General features: G+C 51.0%; 1 protein-coding gene across 1 annotated transcript in view; it reads right to left on the reverse strand.

Annotated features, from left to right (window-relative positions):
* Positions 1-8,665, reverse strand: part of HCK (HCK proto-oncogene, Src family tyrosine kinase) — a 62,593-nt gene extending 53,928 nt beyond the window's left edge. The window contains exon 1 of the mRNA XM_060230539.1: positions 8,594-8,665. The gene's annotated coding sequence lies outside the window, so the exon portion shown is untranslated. The remainder of the gene's footprint in view (positions 1-8,593) is intronic.
* Positions 8,666-23,001: the final 14,336 nt, after the last annotated feature.

Genomic DNA, 23,001 nt, shown 5'->3' on the forward strand with positions numbered 1-23,001 from the left:
AGAAAGAAGTCCTTTTCTCCCTTTCTCACAATACAAGAACTCGTGGGCATTCCATGAAATTGCTGAGCAGTCGGGTTAGAACGGATCAAAGGAAGTCCTTCTTCACCCAAAGGGCGATTAACATGTGGAACTCACTGCCACAGGAGGTGGCGGCGACTACAAGCATAGCCAGCTTCAAGAGGGAGTTAGAAAAAAATATGGAGCAGAGGTCCATCAGTGGCTATTAGCCACAGTGTGTATATATTTTGGCCACTGTGTGACAGAGAGTGTGGGACTGGATGGGCCATTGCCTGATCTAACATGGCTTCTCTTATGTTCTTATCTAGGGACTTTAGCGGTGGAGCCAGGAGACTTTGGGGGTGGAGCCAGGAAACATTGGGATGGGGCCAGGAGCAAGGTTTTGACAAGCATAACTGAACTCCAAAGGGGGTTCTGGCCATCACATACAAAGGGATGCACAGCCCCATGGCGCAGGGTGGTAAAGCTACAGTTTTGCAGTCTGAACTCCCTGCTTACAACCTGAGTTCGATCCCGGCGGAAGCTGGTTTCAGGTCGCCGGCTCAGGTTGACTCAGCCTTCCATCCTTCTGAGGTCAGTAAAATGAGTCCCCAGCTTGCTGGGGTGAAAGTGTAGATGACTGGGGAAGGCAAGGGCAAACCACCCTGTAAAAAATCTGCCGTGAAAACGTGAAAGCAACGTCACCTCAGAGTCGGAAACGACTGCTGCTTGCACGGGGGACTACCTTTACCTACCTTTACATCGTTTAAATGCCTTCCGTCCATTTGGAAATAATGAAGGACGGGGGCACCTTCTTTAGAGGCTCATAGAATCGGATCCCCTGGTCCAATCTTTTTGAAACCTGGGGGGTATTTTGGGGAGAGGCACTGGATGCTATGCTGAAAATGTGGTGCCTCTACCTCAAAAAACAGCCCCCCCCAGAGCCCCAGATACCTGCAGATCAATTCTGCATTATTTTCTATGGGAACCGGTCTCCATAGGGAATAATAGAGAGCCCAGCAGACATTTTTGATGACCCTGAAGCGGGGGGAGGATCTCCAAACCGAGGGATCCCCTGCCCCCACCTGGGATTGATAACGCTAGTGTTAGAACCCATTTCCAGGCAACAGAGATCAGTTCCCCTGGAGAAAAGGTCTGCTATGGAAGGTGGACTTCATAGCATTGGACCCCAATGACGTCCCTCCCACCCCAAACCCTGCCCTCCCAGGCTCCGTGCCCCAGATCTCCAGGAATTTCCCAACCCAGAATTGGCAACCCAAGCAGGAAACAAGGCCCTTGATTCTCCCTCAAGAGCAAGACTTATTGGGGCACATCTGCACCCCAGACATCTCAGATCAGAAGTTCTAAGCAGGTTTCTCTGGGGCAAACCCAGAACCCAGAAAAGTTCCAGACTCTGCTGCATAAAAGAGCAGAACTCAAACTTGGCGCCTGAGTTTTGGCCTCTGGGTGTGACACAGAGTGTTGGACTGGAGGGGCCACTGGCCTGATCCAACATGGCTTCTCTTATGTTCTTATGCGACACAGAGTGTTGGATTGGAAGGGCCATTGGCCTGATCCAACATGGCTTCTCATATGTTCTTATGCGACACAGAGCGTTGGACTGGATGGGCCATTGGCCTGATCCAATATGGCTTCTCTTATGTTCTTATGTGACACAGAGTGTTGGATTGGAAGGGCCATTGGCCTGATCCAACATGGCTTCTCTTATGTTCTTATGTGACACAGAGTGTTGGATTGGAAGGGCCATTGGCCTGATCCAACATGGCTTCTCTTATGTTCAACTAGATTTAACTAATGTTACTTAATTTAATGTAATTAGATTAATAATGTTTTTAATTAATGTATTAACTGGTTTTTAAGGCTAATCTAATGTTTATTAATGCAATGGTTTGTTAATGTATTGTTGTTGTTTCTCCTGTTGTTAGCCGCCCTGAGCCTGCTTGGTGGGGGAGGGCGGGATATAAATAAAATTTTACTTACTTTACATACTGACTTCTTAGGTCTGGGGCAGTGATGCTCTGTCTTCTTGGTGCTTGGGGGAAAGCAACAGTGGGAGGGCTTCTGGAGTTCTGGCTCTGCTTGTGGACCTCCTGATGGCCACTGTGTGATACAGAGTGTTGGACTGGAGGGGCCATTGGCCTGATCCAACAGGGCTTCTCTTGTGTTCTTATGTGACACAGAGTGTTGGACTGGAGGGGCCACTGGCCTGATGCAACAGGGCTTCTCTTGTGTTCTTATGTGACACAGAGTGTTGGACTGGAGGGGCCACTGGCCTTATCCAACAGGGCTTCTCTTATGTTCTTATGTGACACAGAGTGTTGGACTGGAGGGGCCACTGGCCTGATCCAACAGGGCTTCTCTTATGTTCTTATGTGACACAGAGTGTTGGACTGGATGGGCCATTGGCCTGAACCCACAGGGCTTCTGTTATGTTCCTATGTGACACAGAGTGTTGGACTGGAGGGGCCACTGGCCTGATCCAACAGGGCTTCTGTTATGTTCCTATGTGACACAAAGTGTTGGACTGGAGGGGCCACTGGCCTGATCCAACAGGGCTTCTCTTATGTTCTTATGTGATACAGAGTGTTGGACTGGATGGGCCACTGGTCTGATCCAACAGGGCTTCTCTTATGTTCTTATGTGACACAGAGTGTTGGACTGGATGGGCCATTGGCCTGATCCAACATGGCTTCTCTTATGTTCTTAAACCTCAAAACAGGACCCCATTCTAAGCTTTCCATACTTACCACCCCAACAAAACACATCAAGCTGTCTTATACTGACTCAGACCTTTGGTCCAAGCATTTCATTACCTACTGCCCGGTGCCTTTTACCTGGAGATGCCGGGGACTGAACTTTGAGTGTTGAAGGCTACAACCGTGAAAAATCTGCCGGTCGCTAAGGTGCCATGAGACTAGAATCTAGCCTTGACTCTCAAAAGGTTATACCACCCCCCCCCCCCAAATCTAGCTGGACTCGCATCTTGCCCTCCCACAACAGACCAAAACAGCTACCCTCTGAAGTTATCGCCCCCTTTGAAACCCAGCAGCCGGAGCAAAATTGGAGGCAGAGTTCTTTGCTCTCTTCAGTCAACAGGTATTTTTACGTACATTGCTAATAGTATGCCATTCGAAAAGGGTTATACAAAGAGAGCCACTACAAACCACAAGAAGGGACGTCCAGTAAGCAGAGGAACAGGATTAGGGTAGCAGAACCAGCCGCAAGTCTAAAAAGCAGAACTGAAGGAAAGCGGAAGTGTGAAGCTGACACGACACATGAAATGCTGCAAAAATTCCACAGTAGGATCCTAGCTACTGTGCTACTGGAGAGCCAGTTTGGTGTAGTGGTGAAGTGTGCGGACTCTTATCTGGGAGAACCGGGTTTGATTCCCCACTCCTCCACTTGCAGCTGCTGGAATGGCCTTGGGTCAGCCATAGCCCTGGCAGAGGTTGTCCTTGAAAGGGCAGCTGCTGGGAGAGCCCTCTCCAGCCCCACCCACCTCACAGGGTGTCTGTTGTGGGGGAGGAAGGTAAAGGAGATTGTGAGCCGCTCTGAGACTCTGTCCTTGAAAGGGCAGCTGCTGTGAGAGCACTCTCCAGCCCCACCCACCTCACAGGGTGTCTGTTGTGGGAGAGGAAGGGAAAGGAGATTGTAGGCCGCTCTGAGACTATTCGGAGTGAGGGCGGGATATAAATCCAATATCTTCATCTACCTCCCAGGGTGTCTGCTGTGGGGGAGGAAGGGAAAGGAGATTGTGAGCCGCTCTGAGACTCTTTGGAGTGGAGGGCGGGATATAAATCCAATATCTTCATCTACCTCTCAGGGTGTCTGTCATGGGGGAGGAAGGGAAAGGAGATTGTGAGCCGCTCTGAGACTCTTTGGAGTGGAGGGCGGGATATAAATCCAATATCTTCATCTACCTCACAGGGTGTCTGTTGTGGGGGAGGAAGGGAAAGGAGATTGTGAGCTGCTCTGAGACTCTTCGGAGTGGAGGGCGGGATATAAATCCAGCATCTTCTTCTTCTAGCTTCAGCCAGCTACGCACAGTACTATTGACAACGGTCTCTAACCATTTGTCCAAATAAACTTTGTAAAGCATTCAGTACAGTGCTACTCTATTGCCTGCCCAATCATTCCGTTTTGCATGGATCCAGGTGGGCAGCTGGGTTGGTTTGAAGCGGCAGAACAAGGATTGAGGCCGGTGGCACCTTTAAGACCACCATTAAGGACAACATGAAAAGAATAAAAAAGAGAAAAAAGAGAAGATTGGATTTATACCCTGCCCTTCACTACCCAAAGGAGTCTCAGAGCGGCCTACAATCTCCCTTCCCTTCCCCTCCCCACAACCAACACCCTGTGAGGTAGGTGGGGCTGAGAGAGCTCTGACAGAAACTTCCCTTTCCAGCAGTTGTTTGTGCACCGGTTAGTACCAGCAGAAGGCCCTATCTGGATAAGCCGCTGACTGAAGCAAAGCCAGCTGCAACCCCTCCGCCCTGTCTCTGACAATACTAACTAGGACAAAGCAGGAGTCAAGGATGCACCTTTAAGACCAACAAAGTTTTATTCAGCATGTCAGCTTTCGTGTGCTAGAAATGCACTTCATCGGACAAAAGGATGGAATAGCAAGCAGTCCTAAATATAGAGAAGGGGTGAGTGGGTTAATATGCACAGTCATGGAAATGTTTTTTAGCAGATTAAAAGAATCATGATTTGGGGGGGGGGGGTCTGGTGTTTGTTAGTTAGTGTTAATTGGGCTGAAATAACAACAAAAGGTGATATAAAGCAGATTAGTACATGGACATCCATTTGCTTTATATCACCTTTTGTTATCGTTGGCCACGATCCCACCCTCCTCAACTCAGCTCCTCCACCGAGATCGCCGTGGGGTTAATCATGCTCACCCCCAACCTAATCCCAACAGTATCCCAATGCATTTCTCTTTTAGAACAGTGTATCAGAATAATGTTTTTTGTACTGACATGCTCAAATAAGGGATATTGGCTCTTTATCTCATTACACACACTGAACCCATCTTCCACTATATTTTAACTAGAATGAACTTATGCCCTCTTTTAAACCCGGAGCTAACATTCCAACAGACTCTTATTTGGGGCTTGTGGAATCTTTCGGGCTCAAGTGCCGTGTTCTACTGGAGAAAGTTTTTCTTCCGGACGTTTCGTTCTCAGCTGCGGAGAACATCCTTAGTGGCGTTGCTCCGGCTGCAACGCCACTGAGGATGTTCTCCGCAGCTGAGAACGAAACATCTGGAAGAAAAACTTTCTTGTAAGAACATAACATAAGAACATAAGAGAAGCCATGTTGGATCAGGCCAATGGCCCATCCAGTCCAACATTGTGTGTCACATAAGAACATAAGAGAAGCCATGTTGGATCAGGCCAATGGCCCATCCAGTCCAACATTCTGTGTCACACAGCGGCCAAATATACATATACATATACATATACACACACACACACACTGTGGCTAATAGCCACTGATGGACCTCTGCTCCATATTTTTATCTAACCCCCTCTTGAAGGTGGCCATGCTTGTGGCCGCCACCACCTCCTGTGGCAGTGAATTCCACATGTTAATCACCCTTTGGGTGAAGAAGTACTTCCTTTTATCCGTTTTAACCTGTCTGCTCAGCAATTTCATCGAATGCCCACGAGTTCCTGTATTGTGAGAAAGGGAGAAAAGTACTTCTTTCTCTACCTTCTCAGTCCCGTGCATAATCTTGTAAACCTCTATCATGTCACCCCTGTAGAACCCGGCACTTGAGCCCGAAAGATTCTACAAACCCTAATGATGACGCCAGCCGTGAAAACCTGAAATCTTTGATAGACTCTTATTTATTGCAAGTCACAGGATACCTGGTGACGTGGACATCAATCTGCTATTCTGACATATATTGCCATGCTTTTGTTGTTTTACCCAGGCTGGCAATCACCAGACCCTAACTTTTGATGCTTTTAATCTGCTAACAAACATTTCCATGGCTTTGCGTACTCATTCACTGCCCACTTTCTCTGTATTTAGAACTGCTGGCCATTCTGTCCTACTGTACTGATGACGTGTGCTTCCAGCACACGAAAGCTTCCGTTCAGAATAAAACTTGGTTGGTCCTAAAGGTACAACTTGACTCCTGCTTTGTTCTGCTGCTTCAGACCAACCCGACTGCCCGTCTGGATCAATACTAACTAGGAAGCACCTGCTCTGTGACACCTCCACCCCCCCCCCACTGCCACGGGTCATTCAGGATTCGAACCCGAGGCACAGCTGGGAACAGCCGAGACTTCGATCCGGGTTAAGTCTCCCCTGGCTGCCAGGACAAGAGAGCTCTCTCTTACTCTCTGCTACGTGTGTTCTGTAATGTCTCCTGGCTCAAGGAGAGGATGTGGGAGCCAGCCTCATGGTCAGTACCTAAACCACAGCTGCGCTGAGGAGAAGGGCCACGCTGAAGGGCTCGAAGAGAATTACACGAATCACGAACCGCAGAAGCTTGACCCCAAATACGTTTGCAAGAGGCCAACACACCTCTGTTAGAAATGGCAGAAACCCCACTTCGGCTCTGCAGGGCCTGGGGAGGCTGTGATCTGGATGGGGGTGGGGTGCTCTTTAGCAAGAAACCGTCTGCTCGGATGGGAAGCGTTGGACAACCAGAAGCGTACGTGGGGTTGCCAGATCGAGGCTGGGAAATTCCTGGAGATTTTTGGGGGGTGAAAGCTGGAGAGGGAAGGGAAGAGACTTCAGCGGGGTACAATTTACAGAGTCCATCCTCCAAGAGGAAGAGGAAGAAGAAGAGGAGGAGAAAGAAGAAGAAGAGGAAGAGGAGGAGAAAGAAGAGGAAGAGGAGGAGGAGGAAGAAGAAGATGAGGAAGAAGGAGGAGGAAGAGGAAGAAGAAGAGGAGGAGGAGGAAGAAGAGGAAAAGGAAAAGGAAGAAGAGGAAGACGAGAAAGAAGAAGAGGAGGAGGAAGAGGAAGAAGAAGAGGAGAAGGAGGAAGAAGAAGATATTGGATTTATATCCCACCTTCCACTCTGAATCTCAGAGCGGCTCACAATCTCACTTTACCTTCCTGCTCTGCAACAGACACCCTGTGAGGTAGGCGGGGCTGAGAGAGCTCTGACAGAAGCTGCCCCTTTCAAGGACAACTCTGTGAGAGCCATGGCTGACCCAAGGCCATTCCAGCAGGAGCAAGTGGGGACTCAAACCTGGTTCTCCCAGATGAGAGTCCGCACACTTAACCACTACTCCAGAAATTCCAGGCGATCGGCAGCCTTAAATGTTGCCCGTCCCCTGCCAAACTCATACATCTGAGGCCTTTTCAGTTACTCTTTGAACATGGTTTGGTCCACACATGTCAAGAGCATTCTGGGAATGTCAGAAACCGTCACACTCACAAAACGATAGCAGTACTTCAAGCGCAAGAATCCTGGCGGATCGGGCAGCAGACAGGAACAATTCCTCCTGAGTAGGTCATCTGGAATACTGATGCTCCGCTGCTGCGGAATCAAGAACTTTCGGTTCATGCCCTGGCTGCACATGATCCAAGACACACTTGCTGCCACCTTCTGTGACATCACAAGGGGTGAGGACAGGATGGGATGGTTTGTGTCTCCTCGAGGTGGCAAAACATTTCGGGCAGGCCCCGATCCTATGCAGGATCAGCCTGCCCCAAGCAGGAGAAGAAGAATGCGGGGTGACAGGATAGAGGTTTGCAAGATTATGCGTGCGATGGAGAAAGTAGAGAAAGAAGTCCTTTTCTCCCTTTCTCACAATACGAGAACTCCTGGGCATTCCATGAAATTGCTGAGCAGTCGGGTTAGAACAAATAAAAGGAAGTCCTTCTTCACCCAAAGGGAATTCATTGCCGCAGGAGGTGGTGGCAGCTACAAGCATAGCCAGCTTCAAGAGGGAGTTAGATAAAAATATGGAGCAGAGGTCCATCAGTGTATTGTTGGAACTGTCAGGAGCAGTGATGCTCTGTATTCTTGGTGGTTGGAGGGGGAGGGGAATTGGAAGGGCTTCTAGCCCCACTTATGAACCTCCTGATGGCACTTGGGTTTTTTTTTGTTTGGCCACAGTGTGACACAGAGTGTTGGACTGGATGGGCCATTGGCCTGATCCAACATGGCTTCTCTCGTGTTCTTATGTTCTAAGAAGAAGAAGAAGACTGCAGATTTATACCCCGCCATTCTCTCTGAAGCAGAGACTCAGAGCGGCTTATAATCTCCTATATCTTCTCCTCCCACAACAGACACCCTGTGAGGTAGGTGGGGCTGAGAGAGCTCTGACAGAAGCTGTCCTTTCAAGGGCAACTCCTGCCAGAGCTATGGCTGACCCAAGGCCATTCCAGCAGCTGCAAGTGCAGGAGTGGGGAATCAAACCCGGTTCTCCCAGATAAGAGTCTGCACACTTAACCACTACACAAAGGTGCTCTCCTCTCAAAAATCCCCTCTCCCCCATTTCCTTAATTGCTCCGTTGAAGTTCTCAAGAGGTTGTTACCGAGTTTGTCCCCCAGCATTGTGAATGCACTACAACTGTGGGGAAGAGATAAGGGAACCAGAAATACCTTCTTGTCGATCAGCCCAGTTCCTCCTCTAAAAGCCGCAAGTCAAGAGCTGGTTCCAAGCTGCAGTTAAAAAACAAAAGAAAAAGAGAGAGAGGTTTTGGAGAGGTTCCTTTTGGGGCTCTTCAGCTCCAGTGCGCATCTCCAGTGCAGTTTCCAGTATGGTTTTCCGAAGAAACCAAAACTCTGGTGCAATGGTGGTCAAACTTGCTTAATGTAAGAGCCACACAGAATAAATATCAGATCAGAGTTGCAAGACATAAACACCAGAGGTTTGAGAGCCACAGGACAGGAAAAAAGGAAGGGTGGTAACCAAAGTGAAAAGAAAGCAAACTGACGGGGGAGGGGGGAGTGGTGGAAAGAAAGCAACTTTAACTTTAAATGCATTTTCCCCAACCCATAGGATAGCTTGGCTTGGTCCATCTAGTCCAGCCTCCTGTCTCACACAGTGGCCAGCCAGTTCCTCTGGAGGGCCAACAACAGGGCAAAGAGGTCGAGGCCTTCAAAAGAACATCAGAAGAGCCCTGCTGGATCAGACTAGTGAGGGTCCATCTAGTCCAGCATCCTGTCTCCCACAGTGGCCAGCCAGTTCCTCTGGAGGACCAACAACAGGGCATAGAGGCCGAGGCCTTCCTAAGAATATCAGGAGAGCCCTGCTGGATCAGACCAGGGAGGGTCGGTCTTAAACATATGAAGCTGCCTTATACTGAATCAGACCCTCGGTCCATTGAAGTCAGTATTGTCTACTCAGACTGGCAGCGGCTCTCCAGGGTCTCAAGCTAAGGTTTTTCACACCTATTTGCCTGGACCCTTTTAGCTGGAAATGCCGGGGATTGAACCTGGGACCTTCTGCTTACCAAGCAGATGCTCTACCACTGAGCCATCGTCCCTCCCCTTAGGGTTCATCTAGTCCAGCCTCCTGTCTCACACAATAGCCAATCAGTTCCTCTGGAGGGCCAACAACAGGGCAGAGAGGCCGAGGACTTCATAAGAACCTCAGAAGAGCCCTGCTGGATCAGACCAGGGAGGGTCTATCTAGTCCAGCCTCCTGTCTCACACAGTGGCCAGCCAGTGCCTCTGGAGGGCCAACAACAGGGCAGAGAGGCCGAGGCCTTCCCCTGAGAAGAACATCAGAAGAGCCCTGCTGGATCAGACCAGGGAAGGTCCATCTAGTCCAGCTTCCTGTCTCACTCAGTGGCCAACCAGTTCCTCTGGAGGGCCAACAACAGGGCAGAGAGGCCGAGGCCTTCATAAGAACATCAGAAGAGCCCTGCTGGATCAGACCAGGGAGGGTCGGTCTTAAACATATGAAGCTGCCTTATACTGAATCAGACCCTCGGTCCATCAAAGTCAGTATTGTCTACTTAGACTGGCAGCGGCTCTCCAGGGTCTCAAGCTAAGGTTTTTCACACCTATTTGCCTGGACCCTTTTAGCTGGAAACGCCGGGGATTGAACCTGGGACCTTCTGCTTACCAAGCAGATGCTCTACCACTGAGCCACCGTCCCTCCCCTTAGGGTCCATCTAGTCCAGCCTCCTGTCTCACACAGTGGCCAGCCAGTTTCTCTGAAGGGCCAACAACAGGGCAGAGAGGCTGAGGCCTTCATAAGAACCTCAGAATAGCCCAGCTGGATCAGACCAGTGAGGGTCCATCTAGTCCAGCCTCCTGTCTCACACAGTAGCCAATCAGTTCCTCCGGAGGGCCAAAAACAGTGCAGAGAGGCCGAGGACTTCATAAGAACCTAAGAAGAGCCCTGCTGGATCAGACCAGGGAGGGTCTATCTTGTCCAGCTTCCTGTCTCACACAGTGGCCAGCCAGTGCCTCTGGAGGGCCAACAACAGGACAGAGAGGCCGAGGCCTTCCCCTGAGAAGAACATCAGAAGAGCCCTGCTGGATCAGACCAGGGAAGGTCCATCTAGTCCAGCCTCCTGTCTCACACAGTGGCCAACCAGTTCCTCTGGAGGGCCAACAACAGGACAGAGAGGCCGAGGCCTTCATAAGAACATCAGAAGAGCCCTGGTGGACCAGACCAGGGAGGGTCCAGCTAGTCCAGCCTCCTGTCTCACACAGTAGCCAATCAGTTCCTCTGGAGGGCCAAAAACAGTGCAGAGAGGCCGAGGACTTCATAAGAACCTAAGAAGAGCCCTGCTGGATCAGACCAGGGAGGGTCTATCTTGTCCAGCTTCCTGTCTCACACAGTGGCCAGCCAGTGCCTCTGGAGGGCCAACAACAGGACAGAGAGGCCGAGGCCTTCCCCTGAGAAGAACATCAGAAGAGCCCTGCTGGATCAGACCAGGGAAGGTCCATCTAGTCCAGCCTCCTGTCTCACACAGTGGCCACCCAGTTCCTCTGGAGGGCCAACAACAGGACAGAGAGGCTGAGGCCTTCATAAGAACATCAGAAGAGCCCTGCTGGATCAGACCAGGGAGGGTCCATCCAGTCCAGCCTCCTGTCTCACTCAGTGGCCAACCAGTTCCTCTGGAGGGCCAACAACAGGGCAGAGAGGCTGAGGCCTTCATAAGAACCTCAGAAGAGCCCTGCTGGATCAGACCAGGGAGGGTCCACCTAGTCCAGCCTCCTGTCTCACACAGTGGCCAACCACTTCCTCTGAACACTCAAGAGCAGGGCAGAAAGGCCGAGGCCTTCTTTGCTGTTGCCTCCTGGCTCTGGGATTCAGAGGATTCATGCCCTTGAATGCGGCGGTCCCCCTCAGCCACCTGGGCTAGTAGCCACTAGCAGACTTCTCCTCCGCGAATCTATCGGATCCCCCTTTGTAGCTCTCTGTGCCCGCGGCCGTCACTACATCCTCCAGCAGCAAATTCTACATTTTAATCACTTCTCTGCTCCTGGCATAGAGGTAAATGACGTTCCATTTAACAGGTCTCATTTCGGTCAGGAGCTCAAAGGAGCGGCGCTTCCGGAACCTCTACATTTTATTGGGCTCTTTCCTTCTTACTCGCCCAAAAAAATACAGGTACTTGCTTCCCGTGTTCCCTCTAAGCTTCAGGGCCTTGTGAGCAAAAATTCTACTTCGTGAACTGCTGGCATTAAAGCTGTGAGGAAAAGGAAAGGTCCCCTGTGCAAGCTAGGGTTGCCAATCTCCAGGTGGGGGCAGGGGATCCCCCGGTTTGGAGACCCTCCCCTTGCTCCAGGGTCGTCAGAAAGCGGGGGGAGGGGAGGGAAATGACTGCTGGGACCTCCATTATTCCCTATCGAGATTTATTCCCATAGAAAATCATGGAGAATTGATCTGTGGGTATCTGGGGGTCTAGGGTGGCTGTTTTTTGGGGCAGAGGCACCAAATTTTCAGTATAGTATCTAGTGCCTCTCCCCAAAATACCCCCCAAGTTTCAAAAAGATTGGACCAGGGGGTCCAATTCTATGAGCCCCAAGAGAAGGTGCCCCTATCCATTATTTCCTATGGAAGGAAGCAATTGAAAAGGTGTGCCGTCCCTTTAAATGTGAGGGCCAGAACTCCCTTTGGAGTTCAATGATGCTTGTCACAGCCTTGATCTTGGCTCCACCCCAATGTCTCCTGGCTCCACCCCCAAAGTCTCCTGGCTCCACCCCCAAAGTCCCCAGATATTTCTTGAATTGGACTTGGCAAGCACCAGTCGTTTCCGACTCTGGGGTGACGTTGCTTTCACAACGTTTTCACGGCAGACCTTTTTACAGGGTGGTTTGCCCTGGCCTTCCCCAGTCCTCTACGCTTTCCCCCCAGCAAGCTGGGGACTCATCTGACCGACCCAGGAAGGATGGAAGTCAACCTCGAGCCGGCTACCTGAACCAGCTTCCGCCGGAATCGAACTCAGGCCTTGAGCAGAGGGCTCCGACTGCAGTACTGCAGCTTTACCACTCTGCGCCCCGGGCCTCTTTTTAAAGCTGTGAGCATCTGCATCAGATATTGTGCTCTGGGGTCATCCTTCCTGAGCTAAGACAAAAAGCTGTGAGCTGGAGGCTAAAAAAATCTGTGAGCTAGCCCCACGCTAGCTCAACACTGCTTGCTTCTGGGCTCCATTGTTCAAACCTCCTAGGAGAATTTGGCTGAACTCTTAAGATTTGACTCACTTTCTAACATTTTCCTCCACCAAAAAAAAGGGGAAATAACCAAAACATATCAAGCAGGCAGTTGGAAATCTTCCTCACGCCACTGGGGCCACGTAGAAGAAAGTAATTTAAAAAGTACGGTGGGAGTAAGGTTTTATTATGAAAGCATTTTAAGGTAGATGCTGACCTGATATAATTTAGCACACCTTCTGGTATTGTCAGGGGTGTGTGGCAGAGGCAAATGAGGTGCGCTCGTGAGCTCCGGCACCTCTTTTTCTACAAAATGTCCCCTGCCATTCAGCCTCTATCAAAGGGACAGCCCATTTTTCTTCAGCGCAGTTTGGGAACCCTGACACACGGCAAACAGCATGGATCAGATGCCCGGCTTCAAGAACAGTCGACCCAAAAGGCGGACAGAAGTGATCTGGTTTAAGAACTCCACAAAGCTATGGAAACAGGGAGCAAGAGAGGGCATCAAAGACGTTCCAGACCGGGGTTCAAAGCCTTCCGCATTCTCCAACCTGGGATCCCAGCAATACTGAACTCCAGTAGAATGAGGACAGGAAAGGCACTCTGCACATGCCCAGAGGGACTGCCAGCCACTTGGCTACTAGCTGAAACAACCCACCACTCTCCCACAGGTTCCCCTTTCACCTTGCTAGGTAGGCCACAGGCAAAACCTTGTGGCTGCCAACCAGTGTTCCCTCTAGGCTGTTTGTGTGAGCTGGCTCACTGTTTTTTAGCCTCCGGCTCACACAGATTTGTGTCTTAGCTCAGGTGAAAGGGCCCCAAAGCAAACTAAATGATGCAGTAGCTCACAACTTGAATGCCAAAGAATCATAGAGTTGGAAGGGACCTCTAGGGTCATCTAGTCCAACCCGCTGCACAATGCAGGAAACTCACAAACACCTCCCCCTAAATTCACAGGATCTTCATTGCTGTCAGATGGCCACCTAGCCGCTGTTGAAAAACCTCCAAGGAAGGAGAGCCCATCACCTCCCAAGGAGGAAGCCTGTTCCACTGAGGAACCGCTCTAACGGTCAGGAAGTTCTTCCTCATGTTGAGCTGGAAACTCATTTGATGTAATTTCAGCTCATTGGTTCTGGTCCTACCTTCCGGGGCCACAGAAAACAATTCCACACCTTCCTCTATAGGACAACCCTTCAAGTCCTTGAAGATGGTGATCCTATCACCTCTCGGCCGCCTCCTCTCCAGGCTAAACATCCTCAGCTCCTTCAACCTTTCCTCATAGGACTTGGTCTCCAGACCCCTCACCATCTTCGTCGCCCTCCTCTGGACCCGTTCCAGCTCGTCTAGATCCTTCTTAAAATGTGGTGCCCAAAACTGAACACAAAGTGGAATTTTTGCTCACAATGCTCCCCAGCTTAGAGGGAGCGTTGCTGCCAACTTTGGGTTGAGAAATTCCTAGAGATTTGGCTATGGGACCCTGGGGAGGGGGCTCAGCAAGGAACCAAGCAAGAGTTCAGTTTCTCCTGGGGAATCTGATCTCTGCAATCTGGAGAACAGCTGTAATTCCGGGAGATCTCCAGGTCTCTCCTGGAGCTCGGCAACCCTCCAAAGCCTCCCCTCCCCCCCAAAAGGGCTCGATTCCGCTGGCCGACCTCGCAGGGAGGGAAGCGGGTGTGTTTGAAGAGTTTCTGAACCCCGAACCATGCCTGAGCAATGCCCCGGGGTAGGGTCGTCAAGTCTGACAAGAAATAGCGGGGGACTTTGGGGGTGGGGCCAGGAGACTTTGGGGGTGGGGCCAGGAGCATGGGTGTGGCAAGCATGATCGAGCTCCAAAGGGAGTTCTGGCCATCCCATCGAAAGGGACCACTGCACTCCTTTTAAAATGCCTGCCCTCTATTTGGGATGAGGAAGGATAGGGGCGCCTTCTTTGGGGGTTCACAGAACTGAATCCCCTGGTCCAATCTTTTTGAAACTTGGGGGGTATTTTGGGGAGAGGCACTGGATGCTATGCTGAAAACTTGGTGCCTCAACCTCAAAAGACAGCCCCTCCAGAGCCCCAGATACCCGCGGATCAATTTTCCATTATTTCCGATGGGAATAAGTCTCCATAGGGAATAATGGCGTGCCCAGCAGACATTTCCCTCCCCTCCCCTCCCGCTTTCTGATGACCCTGAAGCAGGGGGAGGGCCTCCAAACAGGGGGATCCCCTGCCCCCACCTGGGGATTGGCAACCCTAGCTCCCGGTATGGCACCGCAGGCCCCCTTTTGCACTAGGGTTGCCAAGTCCAATTCAAGAAATCTCTGGGGACTTTGGGGGTGGAGCCAGGAGACTTTTGGGGTGGAGCCAGGAGCGAGGGTGCGGCAAGCACGCTCGAATTCCAAAGGGAGTTCTGGCCATCCCATCTAAAGGGACCATTGCACATTCTTAAAATGCAGGGAGGGACGGTGGCTCAGTGGTAGAGCATCTGCTCGGGGAAACAGAAGGTCCCAGGTTCAATTCCCGGCATCTCCAAAGAAGGGTCCAGGCAAACAGGTGTGAAAAACCTCAGCTTGAGACCCTGGAGAGCCGCTGCCAGTCTGAGAAGACAATACTGACTTTGATGGACCAAAGGTCTGATTCAGTATAAGGCAGCTTCACATGTTCATTCCCTCTATTTGGGATGAGGAAGGAGAGGGGCACCTTCTTTGGGGGCTCGCAGAACTGAACCCCCTGGTCCCATCTTTTTGAAACTTGCCCCGCGTTTTGAGGAGAGTCGCCGGACGGTATGCTGAAAATCTGGTGACGCTACCTCAAACCAACAGCCCACCAGAGCCCCAGAAAGACACGGATCAATTCCCCATGATACCCGAGGGGAATGGGTCTCCATAGGGAAGAATGGAGCGCCCAGGACATTTCCACCCCCCCCATCCGCTTTCTGATGATCCTGAAGGGGGGGGGAGGGCCTCCAAACCCGGGGATCCCCCGCCCCCACCTGGGGATTGGCAACCCAAGCCCCGGGCCCCGATCCTGGAGAGCGGGCGCCTTCCTTCCCCGATCCCTCCAACCTCTCCCCAGCAGATTACCTCCTTCTCCCGCCAAGGCGCCTCCAGTCCGCCGCCGCCTAGCCGCTCCTCCGCTCCTCCGCTCCGGCTGGCGCATCTCCCCAGCAGCATTAGGTCTCCGCCCCGTCCCTCCTCTGCCCGCCGCCCGCCCTCCAGGGGCCGCCCCTCGGTTCCCACCACGCCCTCCCCTCCCGCCCTGTAGGTGGCAACGGGGCGGGGCAGGGCCTTGCGGGTGGGAGCCCCCGGATTCGTTCCCAGGGTCGTCCCCTCAGGTCCACCTCTCCAAAACCCTGAAGTTGCCATAGGCTTGCTAGGTCCAAATCAAGAAATATCTGGGGACTTTGAGGGGGGGGAGTGCAGCCGCGGCAAGGGTGGGACGAGCGCAGTCGAACTCCAAAAGGGGAGTTGCGGCCATCCCGTTGAAAGAGACCACTGCACGCCTTTTAAATGCCTTCCCTCCATTGGAAAGAATGAAGGACAGGGGCACCTTCTTTAGGGGCTCATGGAATTGGACCCCCTGGTCCAATCCTTTTGAAACTTGGAAGGTGTTTTGTGGAGAGGCACTGGATGATATGCTGCAGAACTGGTGCCTCTACAACAAAAAATAGCCCCCCCAGAAGCCCAGATAGGCATGGATCCATTCTCCATAATACCCTATAGCAGGGGTGGCCAACGGAAGCTCTCCAGACGTTTTTTTTGCCTACAACTCCCATCAGCCCCAGTCGTTGGCCATGCTGGCTGGGGCTGATGGGAGTTGTAGGTAAAAAAAACATCTGGAGAGCTACCGTTGGCCACCCCTGCCCTATAGGAATGGGTCTCCATAGGGAATAATGGAGTGCTGAAGACATTTTTCTCCCTCCCCCCACTTTCTGATGACCCTGAAGCGAGGGGAGGGTCTCCGAACGGGGGGATCCCCTGCCCCCACCTGGGGATTGGCAACCTTAGGTTGCTAACTCTGGGCCCAGAGATTCCTAGAGTTCAAGGAGAAGGAGCTGGGCTAAGGTTGCCAACTCCAGGCTTAGGAATATCTGGAGACTGGAAGGTGGAGTTTAGGGAGGGGATATGGCTGTTGCCAGGTCTGCATTGGGAAATACCTGGGGATTTGAGGGGTGGATCCAGGAGAGGGCGGGGTTTAGGGAGGGGAGGGGCCTCAGGATGGTACAATGCCCTAGAGCCCGCCCTTCCAAGCCGCCATTTTCTCCAGGGGAGCTGCTTTCTGCCAGCTGGAGATCCGTTGCCTATGAAGAAAGGTTATAACGCTTGGGGCTCTTTAGCTTGGAGAAACGTCGACTGTGGGGTGACATGATAGAGGTTTACAAGATAATGCATGGGATGGAGAAGGTAGAGAAAGAAGTACTTTTCTCCCTTTCTCACAATACAAGAACTCGTGGGCATTCAATGAAATGGCTGAGCAGTCGGGTTAGAACGGATAAAAGGAAGTCCTTCACCCAAAGGGTGATGAACATGTGGAATTCACTGCCACAGGAGGTGGTGCCGGCTACAAGCATAGCCAGCTTCAAGAGGGGTTTGGATAAAAATATGGAGCAGACGTCCATCAGTGGCTATTAGCCACAGTGTGTGTATATAAATATATGTGTGTGTGTGTGTGTGTGTGTGCATATACGCACACACATATATTGGCAGAACTCAAACTTGGCGCCTGAGTTTTGGCCCCTGGGTGTGACACAGAGTGTTGGACTGGATGGGCCATTGGCCTGATCCAACATGGCATCTCTTATGTTCTTACATGACACAGAGTGTTGGACTGGAGGGGCCGCTGGCCTGATCCAACATGGCTTCTCTTACGTTCTTATGTGACACAGAGTGTTGGACTGGATGGGCCACTGGCCTGATCCAACAGGGCTTCTCTTCTGTTGCAAAAATGGGAGATCTCCGGGCCCCACCTGGAGGCTGGCAACCCTAAGTAACTTGGTAGGATATAATGCCATAAAGTCCACCTACCAATGCAGCCATTTTCTCCATCAGAAGCGGAATGAAGGTTTTAAAGTAATAAATTATCACCATCATGTTGTCATTATGAATTGTCCTCTGTGCGATGTACAGGAACATTAAAACATCTGCCAGAGGAAAAAACATAAATAAGTGATTTATGTAGTCTGGAGATCAGATGTAATTCCAGGAAAACCTTGGGGGCTGGCACCCTGGACTTGAGTGAGGGAAGGACTGCAGTGGGGTATAACGCCACACCCCCCTCTCTCCAGAACGGTCATTTCCTCCTCTTTTGAGTATTTAAAGGGCTAGGTGTGGCCAAACTGGTTTTGGAGCCTCGTGTGGCTCTTTTACACACATCGTGTGGATCTTGAAGCCTCCGCCACCCTATTGGCCGGCTTGGAGAAGGCACCTCTCTTTAAACTGCTTCGCCAAGCTAGCTGGCAGTTTGGAGAATGCATTTAAAGTTAAAGTTGCTTCCTTTCCACCCCTCCCTCCCTTCCCACCTCCCTTCCTACCCACATCTGACATTCATGTCTTGCGGCTCTCAGACAGCTGGCATTTATTCTATGTCTCTCAGACAGCTGACATTTATTCTATGAGAGCCAGTTTGGTGTGGAGAGCCAGTTTGGTGTAGTGGTTAAGTGTGCGGACTCTTATCTGGGAGAACCGGGTTTGATTCCCCACTCCTCCACTTGCACCTGCTGGCATGGCCTTGGGTCAGCCATAGCTCTGGCAGAGGTTGTCCTTGAAAGGGCAGCTGCTGTGAGAGCCCTCTCCAGCCCCACCCACCTCACAGGCTGTTTGTTGCGGGGGAGGAAGGTAAAGGAGATTGTGAGCTGCTCTGAGACTCTTCGGAGTGGAGGGCGGGATATAAATCCAATATCTTCTTCTTTTTCTTCTATGTTGCTCTTTTGTTAAGCAAGTTTGGCCATCCCAGGGCGAGAAGAAAGCCAGGGTCTCTCTCCCCACTCCTGTGGGTCAAAGAGACCAAAGCAGAAAAGTCAAGAAAGGGCAACTCTGTGCTAAGCAAGCCCCACCCCCCACAAAGAAGAAACCACACACCCCTTCAGACGCAAGCCTCACCTCTCACGGGGCAAGCTAGTCCAGGGGGGTCGATGGGGACCCTCTCTCTACCTCCTGGCCTCCCCCTCTCTCCTGCCACCTGATTTCTCACAGGAAAGTTCCTCTGTATCCCTTCTGTGGCATGAGTGACAATAACAGGGGCCTACCTTGCAGGGGTGGTAGGGGTTACTGAGACTATTGCACACGCAGCAGGGCCGGGCACTTTGGACCGGCTGCATTTCTCAACTTCCTCTGCTTGTGGTTGATGTTTTTCAGTTTGTACACGGTAATGGAAAGGGCATCATAGACCAGCGATATTCAAATCAAGGAGCACTTCGATGGTATCAAAGTACAGCCCCGCGCTCACACACACAGAGAGACTCAAACAGTGAAAGTGAGTCTGCGTAAACAGAATGAACGCAACCGATGCTTCCTCTATTGCTTCGCCCCCCCTCCCTTTCTCTCCCTTTTACCTCACTCTCTCATATCAATTACCCAATCGTAATCTCCCTGGGGCCAGGACCTCTCTTGCTTTTTATAAGAGCACAGTGGCCACAGATGTTTGCGCCTTGAAGAACTGCGCATGCATGCAAAAGCTCGTACCCAAAATTAAACTTGCTGGGTTTTAAAGTTTTAAAGTTAAGAACATAAGAGAAGCCATGTTGGATCAGGCCAATGGCCCATCCAGTCCAACACTGTGTCACATAAGAACATAAGAGAAGCCATGTTGGATCAGGCCAGTGGCCCCTCCAGTCCAACACTTTGTGTCACAGAAGAACATAAGAGAAGCCCTGTTGGATCAGGCCAATGGCCCATCCAGTCCAACACTCTGTGTCACAGAAGAACATAAGAGATGCCATGTTGGATCAGGCCAGTGGCCCCTCCAGTCCAACACTCTGTGTCACATAAGAACATAAGAGAAGCCCTGTTGGATCAGGCCAGTGGCCCCTCCAGTCCAACACTCTGTATCACACAGTAACCACTCTGTATCACACACACATACACACTGTGGCTAATAGCCACTGAAGGACCTCTGTTCCATATTTTTATCCAATCCCCTCTTGAAGCTGGCTATGCTTGTAGCCGCCACCACCTCCTGTGGCAGTGAATTCCACATGTTAATCACCCTTTGGGTGAAGAAGTACTTCCTTTTATCCGTTCTAACCCAACTGCTCAGCAATTTCATCGAATGCCCACGAGTTCTTGTATTGTGAGAAAGGGAGAAAAGGACTTCTTTCTCTACTTTCTCCATCCCATGCATTATCTTGTAAACCTCTTGTAATCTTGGAGAAGGCATCTGTCTCTTTAAATCGATTCTCCAAGCCAAACCAGCCGGCAGCTTGGAGAAGGCATTTAAAGTTAAAGCTGCTTTCTTTCCACCTCTCCTTCCTTCCCTCCCCCTATCTATTTGCCTGCCTTCCTTGTGGCTCTCAAACATCTGAGGTTTATTCTCTGTGGCTCAAATGTCAAACAAGTCTGGCCACCCCTGATCGAATCTCTCTCCTGCCTTTCTCTCCACTGGAGACCCAAAGCAGTTTACATTGTTCTCTTTGCCTCCATTTTAGCCTCATGACAACTCTGTGAGGTAGGTTATTTTATTTATTTATCTTTGGATTTATATCCCACCTTCCCCGCAAGCCGGCTCAGGCTGGGAGCATGTGACTGGCCAGAGATCACCCAGCAAGCTTCCATGGCAGACTGGGGGATTCAAACCTGGATCTTCCAGTTCCCAGTCCAGTGCTCTCAGAATCACAGAATCATAGAGTTGGAAGGGACCTCCAGGGTCACCTAGTCCAACCCCTTGCACAATGCAAGAAATTCACAAATATCTCTGTTCACAAATATCAAATATTGAGAGCCAGTTTAGTGTAGCGGTTAAACGTGCCGACTCTTCTCTGGGAGAACCTGGTTTGATTCCCCACTCCTCCACTTGCAGCTGCTGGAATGGCCTTGGGTGAGCCATACCTCTCGTAGGAGTTGTCCTTGAAAGGGCAGCTTCTGTCAGAGTTCTCTCAGCCCCACCCACCTCACAGGGTGTCTGTTGTGAGGGGGAAAGATATAGGCAGGGCTTAAAAAAAATAATTTAGCAGGAACGCAGTTCCAGCTGGCTTAGTGTCAGGGGTGTGTGGCCTAATATGCAAATTAATTCCTGCTGGGCTTTTTTTGGTAGAAGGGGATTGTAAGCCACTTTGGATATAGGAGATTGTAAGCCACTCTGGTTCAGAGAGAAGGGCGGGATATAAATCTGCAGTCTTCTTCTTCCCCTTCAATTCACAGGAACCACGTTGCCGTCAGATGGCCATCTAGCCTCTGTTTAAAAACCTCCAAGGAAGGAGAGCCCACCACCTCCCGAGGAGGAAGCCTGTTAGAATCATAGAAGAGTTGGAAGGGACCTCCAGGGTCATCTAGTCCAGCCCCGTAAACAATGCAGGAAACTCACAAACCCCTCCCCCTAAATTCACAGGATCCTCATTGCTGTCAGATGACCATCTAGCCTCTGTTTAAAAACCTCCAAGGAAGGAGAGCCCACCACCTCCCAAGGAGGAAGCCTGTTCCACTGAGGAATCACTCTAACGGCCAGGAAATTCTTCCTAATGTTGAGCTGGAAATGCTTTTGATTTCATTTCAACCTGTTGGTTCTGGTCCCGCCTTCTGGGGCCACAGAAAACAATTCTGCACCATCCCCTGTAGGACAGCCCTTCAAGGTCTTGAAGATGGTGATCCTATCACCTCTTAACAGGTACATTGCAACCAACTCTCTTTATCAATGATCCTTAAAGGGCACCCGTTGGAAGGCTGACGGGAGTTGAAAGACTGTTTGTGCACACTGTTGGGGGAGATGCGCCCCGCTCACCACTTCTGCCCAGGGTGCCCGCAGACGCCCAGATGGTGTTTTGCCCATCAGATGCCGGGTGGGGTTGGAGCAAGGGGAAGGGGTGTTGGTGGATATTTCTGAACTGCAAATAACCTCTGGGGAAATCAAAAGAGGAAATACCTCCTACACTTCCTTCTCTGGCTCAAAAAAGCATGACGGTTCTGGAGGGCCGGTCCTTATCCCCTGGCCAGATAAATTTCGGCTTCTGGGGTCGGCCTGTTGTGTGGGAAGTGATGTCTCTGGAGCACTTCTCTCTTTGCATTTCTGAGAATGGGGGAGGGGAGCAGGCAGGAGCGTAAGCTGGGCCTTATGCTGAATTCCCAAATGCAAGTTTATTTTTCTTTATGTTCTGTATAGCCCAATTTCTCCCAGGGGCTTAGGGTTGCCAAGTCCAATTCAAGAAATACCTGGGGGCTTTGGGGGTGGAGCCAGGAGATATTAGGGGTGGAGCCAAGATCAAGGCTGTGACAAGCATCGTTGAACTCCAAAGGGAGTTCTGGCCGTCGCATTTAAAGGGACGGCACACCTTTTCAATGCCTTCCTTCCATAGGAAATAATGAAGGATAGGGGCACCTTCTTTTGGGGCTCAGAGAATTGGACCCCCTGGTCCAATCTTTTTGAAACTTGGGGGGCATTTTGGGGAGAGGCACTAGATGCTATACTGAAGATTTGGTGCCTCTATCCCAAAAAACAGCCCCCTCCAGAGCACCAGATACCCGCAGATCAATTCTCCATTATTTTCTATGGGAATAAATCTCCATAGGGAATCATGGAGTGCCCAGCAGACATTTCCCTCCCCTCCCCCCGCTTTCTGACGACCCTGAAGCGGGGGGAGCGTCTCCAAACCGGGGGATCCCCTGCCCCCACCTGGGGATTGGCAACCCTACAGGGACTCAAGGTGCATGACTCAGAGTCAATGAAATGGGATGCTGAATAACCGATGCATTAGGACAAGGGTGTCGGACTCATTTGTTACGAGGGCTGGATCTGACAAAAATGAGACCTTGTTGGCCAGGCCAGTTTGGTGTAGTCCCCAGATATTTCTTGAATTGGACTTGGCAACCCAGGAGAGCCAGTTTGGTGTAGTGGTTAAGTGTGCGGACTCTTATCTGGGAGAACCGGGTTTGATTCCCCACTCCTCCACTTGCACCTGCTGGAATGGCCTTGGGTCAGCCAGAGCTCTGGCAGAGGTTGTCCTTGAAAGGACAGCTTCTGGGAGAGCTCTCTCAGCCCCACCCACCTCACAGGGTGTCTGCTGTGGGGGAGGAAGATAAAGGAGATTGTGAGCCGCTCTGAGACTCTAAAATTCGGAGTGGAGGGTGGGATATAAATCCAATATCTTCTTCTTCATTATCTTCATGTGTGTACCTATTTAAGATTAGGTAGCACAGATATAAACTTTATAAAGGACACAGTCAAACACAGTAAAATATTTTTTAAAAAACATGCCCAAAACATTAAC

The sequence above is a fragment of the Heteronotia binoei genome, chromosome 2 (assembly GCF_032191835.1).
Source record: "Heteronotia binoei isolate CCM8104 ecotype False Entrance Well chromosome 2, APGP_CSIRO_Hbin_v1, whole genome shotgun sequence".
Taxonomy (NCBI): domain Eukaryota; kingdom Metazoa; phylum Chordata; class Lepidosauria; order Squamata; family Gekkonidae; genus Heteronotia; species Heteronotia binoei.